We start from the raw sequence: 15,919 nt of genomic DNA on the forward strand, positions 1-15,919 counted from the left end.
CCATCCATGTTGCTGCAAATGCCAATATTTTGTTCTTTTTTATGGCTGAGTAGTATTCCATTGTGTGTAAATGTGTGCATTTTATTTTTGATATGTATCAGGAGTGGAATCGCTGGGTCATATGGTCTAGTTTTAGTTTTTGAGAAACCTCCATACTGTTTTCCCCAGTGACTTTACCAATTTACCTTTCTACCAGTGGTGTGCAAGAGTTGGCTCAATTTCAGTTGATTGATTCCTCTCCTCATCATGAACCTTTTTTTTTCTTCTTTGCATGCCTAGTAATGTTTTACTAGATGCCAGACATTTACATTTTTACCTTTTTTGGTGCTAGATAGATTTATATTCTTTTACGTACTCTTGAGCTTTGTTCTGGGACTTGATTAAGTTACCTGAAAACGGTTTGATCCATTTTGCTCTCACCTTTAAGTTCTATTAGGTGGGATCAGAGAAACTTTTAGTCTGTGGCTAATTTTTTCCAGTGGTGGTGGTTTAGTCCCTCAGTCGTGTCCAACCCTTGTGACTCCATGGACTGTAGCCTGCCAGGTTCCTCTGGTCATGGGATTTTCCAGGCAAGAATACTGGAGAGGGTTGCCATTTCCTTCTCCAAGGGATCTTCCTGACCCAGGGATCAAACCTGGGTCTCCTGCACTGCAGGTGGTCTCCTGCATTGCAGGCATATTCTTTACTGACAGATTCTTTTTTCCAGTACTAAGGCCAAATTGCTCTGACTGCTTTATCCAATGCCCTGTGAATTATGAGCGTTTGGTCTGTAGCTGGTGTGAACTGCTATATTCCTGGCTTTGTATGGAAAAAAGCTAGAACTAGAGTGAGGTGAGAAAATTATTGAGTGCATTAAAAAAAAAATTTCACATGTATTATTAATTGAAGAACATTTAAAATTTTAATTAAATTTTTGAAGTAATAATACATTCAGGTATAAGAAACAGTACAAAGAAAGCCCACATGCCCTTTCCCTTTATTGAACCTGATAGTACTGGGTTAGTGAAAAAGTTCCTTCGAGTTTTTCCATAACATCTTGTGGAAAGATTTGGCCAACCCAATAACATTTTATGAACGATAGGACAAAATGACAACCAGGATATTGACAATGATGCAGTTAAGATACAGGACGTTTGTATCGCCACAAGTTTTCTCCTGTCATCCAGGACCTTTTTTGAGTGTTGGCTCTGGGCAGTGCACTGGTCAAGGGTGGAAGATCTAAGGCAGTACTCTCTCTGAGGCTCATCCAAGTGCAGGGTCTGCACCTGAGCCTGAGTGCCTTCTAAAATTTTGTGTCCTAGACACCGTGTTTCCTTTACATAGTCCTAGTTTTGGTTTTATGAGTGGTCATTTAAATGCAAGGATCAGCAAATTTTTTAAGGACGTAGATAGTAAATATTTTAGTCTTGGTGAGACATACAGATTCTCTTGCATCCACTCAACTCTGCTAGTTTAGCACGAAGTAGTCATTACAGCGTATGAATGATATGTTTGACTCCAGTAAAATTTTATTTACAAAAACAGATGGCTGACCCGCTGGCTGCAGTTTGCTGATTCCTTCTCTAATCCCTTGGGTGCTCTTTCCCCAGCCTTGGGTAGTTTCTTCACATGCATGTGCTAATTAGCACATAACTGAGTAATTGAGAGAGACTATGTAGATTTTCAGAGATTTTCTTTGTTCAACTCTCTTTGCTCCCCCGGTTTCTCTTGCAAACCTTGGTTACCTTGGTTTCCTTTCCTTCCAGCCTCATCTCTCCTAGTCAGGGAGACGACCTGGTTCTAACTGAGTTCTGTTTGTCTCATGGCCTCTTCATTGACCAACATCCAGAATCTTAGTGGGTATCATTTCACATTTTATGTACAATTTTAAATTTATTTCTGGTGAGAGAATAAATTCAGTCCTTATTACTTCCTCTTGGCCAAGTGTGGAAATCTCTAGTATTGTGTTTTGAAATTAGATTGCACTATCGTCTCCTGTTAGAAATGAGATAGATTATTTGTATAGAATTCAACAGGGCATCCCTCCCTCCTGGCTCAGTGGTAAAGAATCCGCCTGCCCAGCAGAAGACACAGGTTTGATCTCTGGGTTAGAAAGATCCCCTGGAGAAGGAAATGGCAATGCAATTCAGTATTCTTGCCTGGAGAATTCCATAGACAGAGAAGCCTGGTGGGCTACAGTCCATGGGGTCGCAAAGAGTCAGACATGACTTAGCAATTAAACAGTAAAAAATAACAACAAAAATAGAATTTAATATATTCAGAATCCATTATTTAACTAACATTATGGACTTACCAAGTTATCATAGACTTCCAGAGTTTTGATTTTCTCATTTGTATGAGGAGGATAATAATATCGGTCTCACAAATTTGTTAGAAAGTTTAAATGAAGAATAAATGAGAAAACACTTATGTATGTCTTACTTGTAGTAGGCATAAAAACGTTTAATTCACTTTCCCAAGTTTGATGCATTGATTCAAACTGGAGTACAATTTTTTTTTTAATTTTATTTTATTTTTAAACTTTACAATATTGTATTAGTTTTGCCAAATATCAAAATGAATCCGCCACAGGTATACATGTGTTCCCCATCCTGAACCCTCTTCCCTCCTCCCTCCCCATACCCTCCCTCTGGGTCATCCCAGTGCACCAGCCCCAAGCATCCAGTATCGTGCATCGAACCTGGACTGGCGACTCGTTTCATACATGATATTATACATGATTCAATGTCATTCTCCCAAATCTCGCCACCCTCTCCCTCTCCCACAGGTCCATAAGACTGATCTATACATCAGTGTCTCTTTTGCTGTCTCATACACAGGGTTATTGTTACCATCTTTCTAAATTCCATATATATGTGTTAGTATACTGTATTGGTGTTTTTCTTTCTGGCTTACTTCACTCTGTATAATAGGCTCCAGTTTCATCCACCTCATTAGAACTGATTCAAATGTATTCTTTTTAATGGCTGAGTAATACTCCATTGTGTATATGTACCACAGCTTTCTTATCCATTCATCTGCTGATGGACATCTAGGTTGCTTCCATGTCCTGGCTATTATAAACAGTGCTGCGATGAACATTGGGGTACACGTGTCTCTTTCCCTTCTGGTTTCCTCAGTGTGTATGCCCAGCAGTGGGATTGCTGGATCATAAGGCAGTTCTATTTCCAGTTTTTTAAGGAATCTCCACACTGTTCTCCATAGTGGCTGTACTAGTTTGCATTCCCACCAAGAGTGCAAGAGGGTTCCCTTTTCTCCACACCCTCTCCAGCATTTATTGCTTGTAGACTTTTGGATCGCAGCCATTCTGACTGGCGTGAAATGGTACCTCATAGTGGTTTCGATTTGCATTTCTCTGATAATGAGTGATGTTGAGCATCTTAAAAATATGGAATGCTTCACGAATTTGCGTGTCATCCTTGCGCAGGGGCCATGCTAATCTTCTCTGTATCGTTCCAATTTTAGTATATGTGCTGCCTAAGTGGGCACGGGAGTACAATTTTTTAAGACTATGTTCTGAGGTTGGAAGGATGCTAAGGGATGTAAATACACAGGAATTATATTACTGTTCTTTTAATTGTACTGCCCATGTTTGGGAGTTGAATAGTGGTAGGAAACAGCTTGTATTTCACTTTTCTCCCTATATCCCATAAAAAGGAATTTAATTAAAGTAGTATCACATTTGACATTATGGATTTTTTTTGGTAAAATGTCCCTTTATGTTTCTTCCCTAGTTTTAATTCAATTAGAACAATTTTTTTGGCTGCACTGCACAGCATGCAGGATCCTAGTTCCCCAACCAGGGACTGAGTCTATGACTCCTGCAGCGGAAGCACAGGGTCTTATCCACTGGACCACAGGAAAGTCCCTTCATTGAATTTTTTCAACTGGTGATTTTTGAGAATTCTTTGTATACTCTAAACCTAAGTCCTTTGTCACATATTTTCTCCTATTATACAGCTTGTCTTTTCATCCTCTTAACAGAATCTCTCACACAGCAAACTTTCCTTTTGAACTTTGATGAAGTCCAGTTTATTAAGTTTTTTTTTTTTTTTTTGTGGATCAGACTTTTGATATTATTTCTGAGGACTCTTTACCAAGCCTTAGATCCTCAAGATCTTCTCCTATGTTATCTATTTTTTATATTTTTATGTTTTACATTTAAAGCTGTGATCTTTCAGATTTTATATAGGGTTTGAGGTCTGCATTAAGGTTCATTCTTTTACTTTTACTTATGGATGTCCATTTACTCCAGTACCATTTATGAAAGATATTATACACATTCCAGTAAATTTCTTTTGTACCTTTGTAGCAAATTAATCAGCCATACTTGCATTGGTCTATTTCTGGGTTCTCTATGACATTCCATTGATGTACATGTCTATCCATCTGTTAGTACCACACTGTCTTGATTGCTTTAGCTAGGCTATAAAATAAACTCTGAAATCAGGTAGAAGAATTCTTCTCATTTTATTTTTTTACATCATTTTATATATCCAAGTTTCCTCACCATGCCACATCTTTTAGAATAGTCTTGTCCACTAGATATTTCAAAAAGTTTTACTGGAATTTTGATAGTGATTATGATAAACCTTAATCATTCTGGTCATCTCTATATGTTGTGTTCCAATCCATGATTTTTGATATCTGTGTGTTCATTGCTAATATATAAAAATACAACTGATCTTTGTATGTTTTTTTTTAATTTTATTTTTAAACTTTACATAATTGTATTAGTTTTGCCAAATATCAAAATGAATCCGCCACAGGTATACATGTGTTCCCCATCCTGAACCCTCCTCCCTCCTCCCTCCCCATACCATCCCTCTGGGTCGTCCCAGTGCACCAGCCCCAAGCATCTAGTATCGTGCATTGAACCTGGACTGGCAACTCGTTTCATACATGACATTTTACATGATTCAATGCCATTCTCCCAAATCTTCCCACCCTCTCCCTCTCCCACAGAGTCCATAAGACTGTTCTATACATCAGTGTCTCTTTTGCTGTCTCGTACACAGGGTTATTGTTACCATCTTTCTAAATTCCATATATATGTGTTAGTATACTGTATTGGTGTTTTTCTTTCTGGCTTACTTCACTCTGTATAATAGGCTCCAGTTTCATCCACCTCATTAGAACTGATTCAAATGTATTCTTTTTAATGGCTGAGTAATACTCCATTGTGTATATGTACCACAGCTTTCTTATCCATTCATCTGCTGATGGACATCTAGGTTGCTTCCATGTCCTGGCTATTATAAACAGTGCTGCGATGAACATTGGGGTACACGTGTCTCTTTCCCTTCTGGTTTCCTCAGTGTGTATGCCCAGCAGTGGGATTGCTGGATCATAAGGCAGTTCTATTTCCAGTTTTTTAAGGAATCTCCACACTGTTCTCCATAGTGGCTGTACTAGTTTGCATTCCCACCAAGAGTGCAAGAGGGTTCCCTTTTCTCCACACCCTCTCCAGCATTTATTGCTTGTAGACTTTTGGATCGCAGCCATTCTGACTGGCGTGAAATGGTACCTCATAGTGGTTTCGATTTGCATTTCTCTGATAATGAGTGATGTTGAGCATCTTAAAAATATGGAATGCTTCACGAATTTGCGTGTCATCCTTGCGCAGGGGCCATGCTAATCTTCTCTGTATCGTTCCAATTTTAGTATATGTGCTGCCTAAGTGGGCACGGGAGTACAATTTTTTAAGACTATGTTCTGAGGTTGGAAGGATGCTAAGGGATGTAAATACACAGGAATTATATTACTGTTCTTTTAATTGTACTGCCCATGTTTGGGAGTTGAATAGTGGTAGGAAACAGCTTGTATTTCACTTTTCTCCCTATATCCCATAAAAAGGAATTTAATTAAAGTAGTATCACATTTGACATTATGGATTTTTTTTGGTAAAATGTCCCTTTATGTTTCTTCCCTAGTTTTAATTCAATTAGAACAATTTTTTTGGCTGCACTGCACAGCATGCAGGATCCTAGTTCCCCAACCAGGGACTGAGTCTATGACTCCTGCAGCGGAAGCACAGGGTCTTATCCACTGGACCACAGGAAAGTCCCTTCATTGAATTTTTTCAACTGGTGATTTTTGAGAATTCTTTGTATACTCTAAACCTAAGTCCTTTGTCACATATTTTCTCCTATTATACAGCTTGTCTTTTCATCCTCTTAACAGAATCTCTCACACAGCAAACTTTCCTTTTGAACTTTGATGAAGTCCAGTTTATTAAGTTTTTTTTTTTTTTTTTTGTGGATCAGACTTTTGATATTATTTCTGAGGACTCTTTACCAAGCCTTAGATCCTCAAGATCTTCTCCTATGTTATCTATTTTTTATATTTTTATGTTTTACATTTAAAGCTGTGATCTTTCAGATTTTATATAGGGTTTGAGGTCTGCATTAAGGTTCATTCTTTTACTTTTACTTATGGATGTCCATTTACTCCAGTACCATTTATGAAAGATATTATACACATTCCAGTAAATTTCTTTTGTACCTTTGTAGCAAATTAATCAGCCATACTTGCATTGGTCTATTTCTGGGTTCTCTATGACATTCCATTGATGTACATGTCTATCCATCTGTTAGTACCACACTGTCTTGATTGCTTTAGCTAGGCTATAAAATAAACTCTGAAATCAGGTAGAAGAATTCTTCTCATTTTATTTTTTTACATCATTTTATATATCCAAGTTTCCTCACCATGCCACATCTTTTAGAATAGTCTTGTCCACTAGATATTTCAAAAAGTTTTACTGGAATTTTGATAGTGATTATGATAAACCTTAATCATTCTGGTCATCTCTATATGTTGTGTTCCAATCCATGATTTTTGATATCTGTGTGTTCATTGCTAATATATAAAAATACAACTGATCTTTGTATGTTTTTTTTTAATTTTATTTTTAAACTTTACATAATTGTATTAGTTTTGCCAAATATCAAAATGAATCCGCCACAGGTATACATGTGTTCCCCATCCTGAACCCTCCTCCCTCCTCCCTCCCCATACCATCCCTCTGGGTCGTCCCAGTGCACCAGCCCCAAGCATCTAGTATCGTGCATTGAACCTGGACTGGCAACTCGTTTCATACATGACATTTTACATGATTCAATGCCATTCTCCCAAATCTTCCCACCCTCTCCCTCTCCCACAGAGTCCATAAGACTGTTCTATACATCAGTGTCTCTTTTGCTGTCTCGTACACAGGGTTATTGTTACCATCTTTCTAAATTCCATATATATGTGTTAGTATACTGTATTGGTGTTTTTCTTTCTGGCTTACTTCACTCTGTATAATAGGCTCCAGTTTCATCCACCTCATTAGAACTGATTCAAATGTATTCTTTTTAATGGCTGAGTAATACTCCATTGTGTATATGTACCACAGCTTTCTTATCCATTCATCTGCTGATGGACATCTAGGTTGCTTCCATGTCCTGGCTATTATAAACAGTGCTGCGATGAACATTGGGGTACACGTGTCTCTTTCCCTTCTGGTTTCCTCAGTGTGTATGCCCAGCAGTGGGATTGCTGGATCATAAGGCAGTTCTATTTCCAGTTTTTTAAGGAATCTCCACACTGTTCTCCATAGTGGCTGTACTAGTTTGCATTCCCACCAAGAGTGCAAGAGGGTTCCCTTTTCTCCACACCCTCTCCAGCATTTATTGCTTGTAGACTTTTGGATCGCAGCCATTCTGACTGGTGTGAAATGGTACCTCATAGTGGTTTTGATTTGCATTTCTCTGATAATGAGTGATGTTGAGCATCTTTCCATGTGTTTGTTAGCCATCTGTATGTCTTCTTTGATGAAATGTCTATTTAGTTCTTTGGCCCATTTTTTGATTGGGTCATTTATTTTTTTGGAGTTGAGCTGTAGGAGTTGCTTGTATATTCTCGAGATTAGTTGTTTGTCAGTTGCTTCATTTGCTATTATCTTCTCCCATTCTGAAGGCTGTCTTTTCACCTTGCTAATAGTTTCCTTTGATGTGCAGAAGCTTTTAAGTTTAATTAGGTCCCATTTGTTTATTTTTGCTTTTATTTCCAATATTCTGGGAGGTGGGTCATAGAGGATCCTGCTGTGATGTATGTCAGAGAATGTTTTGCCTATGTTCTCCTCTAGGAGTTTTATAGTTTCTGGTCTTACGTTGAGATCTTTAGTCCATTTTGAGTTTATTTTTGTGTATGGTTTTAGAAAGTGTTCTAGTTTCATTCTTTTACAAGTGGTTGACCAGAGTTCCCAGCACCACTTGTTAAAGAGATTGTCTTTAATCCATTGTATATTCTTGCCTCCTTTGTCAAAGATAAGGTGTCCATATGTGCGTGGATTTATCTCTGGGCTTTCTATTTTGTTCCATTGATCTATATTTCTGTCTTTGTGCCAGTACCATACTGTCTTGATAACTGTGGCTTTGTAGTAGAGCCTGAAGTCAGGTAGGTTGATTCCTCCAGTTCCATTCTTCTTTCTCAAGATCGCTTTGGCTATTCGAGGTTTTTTGTTTTTCCATACAAATTGGGAAATTATTTGCTCTAGCTCTGTGAAGAATACTGTTGGTAGCTTGATAGGGATTGCATTGTATCTATAAATTGCTTTGGGTAGTATACTCATTTTCACTATATTGATTCTTCCAATCCATGAACATGGTATATTTCTCCATCTATTAGTGTCCTCTTTGATTTCTTTCACCAGTGTTTTATAGTTTTCTATATATAGGTCTTTAGTTTCTTTAGGTAGATGTATTCCTACGTATTTTATTCTTTCCGTTGCAATGGTGAATGGAATTGTTTCCTTAATTTCTCTTTCTGTTTTCTCATTATTAGTGTATAGGAATGCAAGGGATTTCTGTGTGTTGATTTTATATCCTGCAACTTTACTATAGTCATTGATTAGTTCTAGTAATTTTCTGGTGGAGTCTTTAGGGTTTTCTATGTAGAGGATCATGTCATCTGCAAACAGTGAGAGCTTTACTTCTTCTTTTCCAATTTGGATTCCTTTTATTTCTTTTTCTGCTCTGATTGCTGTGACCAAAACTTCCAAAACTATGTTGAATAGTAATGGTGAAAGTGGGCACCCTTGTCTTGTTCCTGACTTTAGAGGAAATGCTTTCTATTTTTCACCATTGAGGATAATGTTTGCTGTGGGTTTGTCATACACAGCTTTGATTATGTTGAGGTATGTTCCTTCTATTCCTGCTTTCTGGAGAGTTTTCATCATAAATGGATGTTGAATTTTGTCAAAGGCTTTCTCTGCATCTATTGAGATAATCATATGGTTTTTATTTTTCAATTTGTTAATGTGGTGTATTACATTGATTGATTTGTGGATATTGAAGAATCCTTGCATCCCTGGGATAAAGCCCACTTGGTCATGGTGTATGATCTTTTTAATGTGTTGTTGGATTCTGATTGCTAGAATTTTGTTAAGGATTTTTGCATTTATGTTCATCAGTGATATTGGCCTGTAGTTTTCTTTTTTTGTGGCATCTTTGTCAGGTTTTGGTATTAGGGTGATGGTGGCCTCATAGAATGAGTTTGGAAGCTTACCATCCTCTGCAATTTTCTGGAAGAGTTTGAGCAGGATAGGTGTTAGCTCTTCTCTAAATTTTTGGTAGAATTCAGCTGTGAAGCCATCTGGACCTGGGCTTTTGTTTGCTGGAAGATTTTTGATTACAGTTTCAATTTCCATGCTTGTGATGGGTCTATTAAGATTTTCTATTTCTTTCTGGTCGAATTTTGGAAAGTTGTACTTTTCTAAGAATTTGTCCATTTCTTCCTCGTTGTCCATTTTATTGGCATATAATTGTTGATAGTAGTCTCTTATGATCCTTTGTATTTCTGTGTTGTCTGTTGTGATCTCTCCATTTTCATTTCTAATTTTATTGATTTGATTTATCTCCCTTTGTTTCTTGATGAGTCTAGCTAATGGTTTGTCAATTTTATTTATCCTTTCAAAAAACCAGCTTTTGGTTTTGTTGATTTTTGCTATGATCTCTTTTGTTTCTTTTGCATTTATTTCTGCTCTAAGTTTTAAGATTTCTTTCCTTCTACTAACCCTGGGGTTCTTCATTTCTTCCTTTTCTAGTTGCTTTAGGTGTAGAGTTAGGTTATTTATTTGACTTTTTTCTTGTTTCTTGAGGTGTGCCTGTATTGTTATGAACTTTCCCCTTAGGACTGCTTTTACCGTGTCCCACAGGTTTTGGGTTGTTGTGTTTTCATTTTCATTCATTTCTATGCAAATTTTGATTTCTTCTGTGATGTGTTAGTTATTCAGCAGCGTGTTGTTCAGCCTCCATATGTTGGAATTTTTAATAGTTTTTCTCCTGTAATTGAGATCTACTCTTACTGCATTGTGGTCAGAAAAGATGCTTGGAATGATTTCTATTTTTTTGAATTTACCAAGGCTAGCTTTATGGCCCATGATGTGATCTATCCTGGAGAAGGTTCCATGTGCGCTTGAGAAAAAGGTGAAATTCATTGTTTTGGGGTGAAATGTCCTATAGATATCAGTTAGGTCTAACTGGTCTATTGTATCATTTAAAGTTTGTGTTTCCTTGTTAATTTTCTGTTTAGTTGATCTATCCATAGGTGTGAGTGGGGTAGTAAAGTCTCCCACTATTACTGTGTTATTGTCAATTTCTCCTTTCATACTTGTTAGCATTTGTCTTACATACTGCAGTGCTCCCGTGTTGGGTGCATATATATTTATAATTGTTATATCTTCTTCTTGGATTGATCCTTTGATCATTATGTAGTGACCTTCTTTGTCTCTTTTCACAGCCTTTGTTTTAAAGTCTATTTTATCTGATATGAGTATTGCTACTCCTGCTTTCTTTTGGTCCCTATTTGCATCGAAAATCTTTTCCCAGCCCTTCACTTTCAGTCTGTATGTGTCCCCTGTTTTGAGGTGGGTCTCTTGTAGACAACATATGTAGGGGTCTTGTTTTTGTATCCATTCATCCAGTCTTTGTCTTTTGGTTGGGGCATTCAACCCCTTTACGTTTAAGGTAATTACTGATAAGTATGATCCCGTTGCCATTTACTTTATTGTTTTGGGTTTGAATTTATACACCTTATATTATCCTGTGATCTTGCTGAACTCACTAAACAGCTTAATAAATTTATTTGAATTTCCTTTATAGATGGTCATGTCATCTGCAAACAGGGACAATTTTACTTCTTGCTTTCTAATCTGTGCTTGCAAGTGCAGGAGGAGATGAAGTAGATGTGGGTTCAATCCCTTTCTTCTCTGTATGCTTTTTCCTCCCTTTACTTGCCATAATGCACTGGCTAAAACTTTCAGAACTATGGTGAATAGAGTGATGACAGCAGACATTCTTGTCTTGTGATCTTGCTGCTGCTGCTGCTGCTAAGTCACTTCAGTCGTGTCCGACTCTGTGCGACCCCATTGACAGCAGCCCACGAGGCACCCCTGTCCCTAGAATTCTCCAGGCAAAAACACTGGAGTGGGTTGCCATTTCCTTTTCCAATGTAGGAAAGTGAAAAGTGAAAGTGAAGTTGCTCAGTCACGTCCGACTCTTTGCGACCCCATGGACTGCAGCCTACCAGGCTCCTCTGTCCATGGGATTTTCCAGGCAAGAGTACTGGAGTGGGGTGCCATCACCTTCTCCTCTTGTGATCTTAGGGAAAAGTTTTAGTCTTTCACCATTAAATATGATGTTGCCTTTGTTATTCAGTTGCTACACTGTGTTTGACTCTTTTATGACCCCATGAACTATGGCCTGGCCGCCTCCTCTGTTCATGGGATTTCCCAGGCAAGAATACTAGAGTGGGTTGCCATTTCCTTCTCCAGGGGATCTTCCGACCCCAGGGATCAAAACCATGTCTCCTGCATTGGCATGCAGATTTTTACCACTGAGCCACCAGGGAAACCCAAATATGATGTTATCTGGAGGCTTCTTTTAGAGGATTTTCATCAAGACAAGAAAGTTCCTCTCTATGTCCTGTTTGAGAGATCGTAGTTTAAATGGGTAGTGGGTGTGGCCAACTGCTTTTTCTGCATCAGATAATAATGGTCGTGTAATTTTTCTTAGCCTATTAATATGGTGTATTACATTGATTCATTTTTTAATACTGAACTATTCTATCCTCCTTAGAGTAAACATAACATACGGTCATGGTACATAATTTTTAAAATTTATTGCTGAAGTCCATTTGTGTCAGGGGGGATTAAAAGTCCAGATTCCTCACTTGAATTCCATTGACACTGGTGGTAGAGGGGTGCTCTTTGTTGCTCCCGGGTGAGGGTGGGAGCAAGGCTCTCCATTGATATCTAATTATTACTATTATTCTCCACTAATGCATTCACTAATAGCAGTCTTGCTGGGAGTGGCATGGTTGTTCATCATTCCCCACATGGCCTCTCTGACACTGTTGTGAAGTGGTACCGTGTTACTACTGAGTGTTGGCAAAAGACCTAAATCTCCACTACTCATCTGATATCGGCTCAGCAGGAAGCCACAGAGGCATCAACACCTCTGGGTGGGTGTGGAAGACCAGGTTTCCCACATGGTCTCCACTGATTCCACAGGGAAAGACATTTGACCATTCATAGGGGCAGAAGTCCCTTACTCTTTCTTAGCCTTCACTGGAACCTCCCTGGTAGAGGAATTGGGGTGGCTTGCTATAGCCTGGTGAGGCTAGAATTCTAGTTTCCTCATTTGGCTTTTGGCAGAGCTATGGATGGGGTCAATCTTTTTTTTTTTTTTTAATGGCTGGAGTAAAATGGTTATTGTGTAATTCAAAAAATTATCTTGGTAATGTACCCCTTTTCTGAGTCTTTGGCTGGATTAGGGAGGCATTTTCTTGGGGAAATTATTTGTGCCTGTTGTTGTTTCTAGGTTGCCTGTGGTTTCAGCACCCAGTCTGGGATATATGAGGAGAGGGAAAAAACACGGGGAACTTATTGCTCAGAAGTACCCATGCCTCTAGTTGCTGAAATATTTCTTTGGTTCTAATGTGCAAATTGGCTTGCTTCTGTGCTTTTTCTTCCCTCGGGCTCAGGTTTTCTAGGTCAGTTGTCATTTTTCCATCTGCTTCCAATTTTTCATATTTTTCTGTTTAGCATCTCCTGATTATTCCTGTCCTTGTGGACTTATTTCTAAAAAGTATTTTATTTTCTTAGATTTCCACAAACACTATGCATTTTATTTTTAAGGTTCTATTATAAATTGCAATTTTTCAAAAGTATTATTTTGTGCAAGTCTTTTATTGAAAATATTTCAGATCTAGTCTCTCTATGCCAGTGGCTCCATAGCATTGTGTCAACAAGTCAAAGTTCATTAGGAGTTAGAAACCATACGAGTTACTTTAAGAGAGGGAATTCAACATAAAGAATTGTTGGCTAGATATTTAGAACTGAGAAAAACAAAAAGAGAAACATAATCATATCATGGAAATAGCAATTGTAAGAAGTAGCTACCATTTGTAGATTTGGAAGAAGAAAGGAAAGGAGATAGAATAATTAAAACTTGGATGATTACAGAAGGGGCTCCATGAAGCTTAAATCTGGGCCTCACAATTGGAGGTGTTTGTCAGATGGCCTTGATGTCTCTAAACTCAGAGACATCAAGGTGAGGTTGGGACTCAGCCCACAGAGGAGAATTATGTCTGGCTTTTCCTAAGTTCACTGAGGGCACATAATAAGGCATATTGTGCAAGTGTTGGTAACGCTGCAAAGTAGATTCAGTTGAGGCTATGAAACAAACCACTGTTGCTTGGCTGAGGAAGCAAGCCTAGGGTGATGCTGAGAGAAACAAGATGCACGCAAGAAGCCAAAATTGAGCAGATGAGAAAAGGTGGGCCGCTTGTTTATCCTCCATCTTTGAGGTCTTCCTCTAATATCTCCTATTTGCAGAACTTTCCAGAAGTATGATTTGCAGAGTTTCCATTCTGCCCTAGAATGAGAGAGCAAATTATAGAAGTTGCATTTAAACTTAACTTAAAAATGAATAGAATTATTTTTATTTTTATCTTAAAGTATTTACATTCCTGAATTGTTCACATATTTGCTTATGTTTTCTAATTTGTTTTACTCAAAGGTACTCTCTTGTTTTTCACAGTACATTTATGATACAGAAGAGGTAAAGTTTTTCTTATTTTACCTATATGAAGTTAGAGCCACAGTGAAATTCTTTTAAACTTTTTATTTTATTTTGAAGTATAGTCAGTTAACAATGCTGTGCCAGTTGCAGGCGGACAGCAAAGGAACTCAGCCATACATATACATGTATCCATTCTCCCCCACGCTCCCCTCTCATCCAGGCTGCCACATAATATTGAACAGACTTTCATGTTCTTGTCAGTAGGATCTTGTTGGTTATCCATTTTAAATATAGCAGTGAGAGCCACAGTAAAATTAAGTGATGTCCAAACCCACATAGCTGAAACCAAAAATCAGGTCCTCTGGATTCTTTACCAATGAATTTAGAATATGTTTGGTAATTTTATCTAGCCTAATGGCTTAAATACCTTCTCTCTTGTTAATGTATTCTCTCATATGTATATTTTCACCCCAGACTTTGTATTCTCTCAAATGTATGTTTTCACTCTAGACTTCTCCCTAATTCCAGCTCTCATCTTAGTATGTCTAAAAAGAGTTCAAAGCTTTCCTCCTTGAAACTCATTCTTCCGGCAATCTTGCTAACTTCAGTCAATTACAATCTTACTCTTCCAGTTTTCAGGCTAAAGACTCTGGAGCAGTCTTTGACTCTTCTATTTATCTCTCATCTTGTAGTCAATCTAATAGCAAATTTTGAAAAAATATAATCAGGTTCCAATAACTTTTCACAATCTCCACTTCTAACCATCCCATCTAAGTTATCACCATCTGTTGCCTGGATTATTTCAGTAGACTCCTATTAGGATTCCCAGTTTCCTCTATAGTCCCTTTTTTTGTCTATTTTTAAGGAAACACGTTAGGCAGCAAGTGTAATCTTACTAAATTTTAAGTCTGAATGTTTTGCTGTGTGGCTCAAAATCTTCCAGCATCTTTTTGTTTTACTCAGAGTAAAAGACAAAGTCATTTTGGGACTATACCACGTCCTAGGTAATCCAGCTCACCTGGAGTTCACTGCCATGAACAACTGCACTACTCCAGAGGGCGTCACCATAGAGAATAGGTTGTGTTGTAACATAAGCCCACCTCTTCCTCCTTTTATCTCTCTGGACTTTCCTTTTTATTACTTCTCTTTTCATTTATTCTGTCTGGTCCCCTCAACATACTTGCTAGTACTCAAACTTGCCAAATACTTTTCACAGCCATTGCCCTGTTGTTCTCTGTGCTTCCTCTTCAGAGCTATGCATGGCTTCTTCCATGCATTCAACAGGTTTTGATGAAAAAGTGTTGTCTCTGTAAATTCTTACTCTGCCCCTTTTAAAAACGAACAAGAGTCCTGCTTCTTGTGGACCCTAACCTCTTTCCTGCTTTATATTTTCATAGCACTTAACCCTATGTGTGCGTGCTCAGTTGCTTTAGACATGTCAGACTCTGCCGTCCCAGAGATTATAGCCTGCCAGGCTCCTCTGTCCATTGGACTTCCCAGGCGAGAATACTGAGTGGGTAGCCATTCCCTTCTACAGAGGAGCTTTCTGACCCAGGGACTGAACCCATGTATCTTGCATTGTAGGCGGATTCTTTACCCACTTTGCCACCTGGGAAGTTCACTTAACCCTATGCATATAACATAGCATTGCAGGCAGATTCTTTACCAACTGAGCCATCAGAGAAGCCTATAATATAACAACATTATATGTTAAATGTTACTTATTTATTTTATGTCTGCATTCAAAATAAACTATAATGACTCAAAAGTAGGATTTTTGTTTAGTTTATAAGTGATGTGCTCCAATACTTAGGACTGAGCATAACACATATTTCATTACTGAGGTAGTA

The 15,919-nt window shown here is 38.1% G+C and overlaps 2 non-coding genes and 1 pseudogene across 2 annotated transcripts; all 3 read right to left on the reverse strand.

Annotated features, from left to right (window-relative positions):
- The window catches only part of LOC129644452 (fatty acid-binding protein, heart-like), a 198,149-nt pseudogene that overhangs the window by 6,946 nt on the left and 175,284 nt on the right, over positions 1 to 15,919 (reverse strand).
- LOC129645076 (U6 spliceosomal RNA) lies at positions 3,383 to 3,489 on the reverse strand. Its single transcript, XR_008711167.1, has one exon. It is a non-coding gene; the product is annotated as a U6 spliceosomal RNA (small nuclear RNA).
- Positions 5,582 to 5,688, reverse strand: LOC129645077 (U6 spliceosomal RNA). The gene has a single exon (XR_008711168.1). It is a non-coding gene; the product is annotated as a U6 spliceosomal RNA (small nuclear RNA).

Source organism: Bubalus kerabau, chromosome 2 (assembly GCF_029407905.1).
Source record: "Bubalus kerabau isolate K-KA32 ecotype Philippines breed swamp buffalo chromosome 2, PCC_UOA_SB_1v2, whole genome shotgun sequence".
NCBI classification, from domain to species: Eukaryota; Metazoa; Chordata; class Mammalia; order Artiodactyla; family Bovidae; genus Bubalus; species Bubalus kerabau.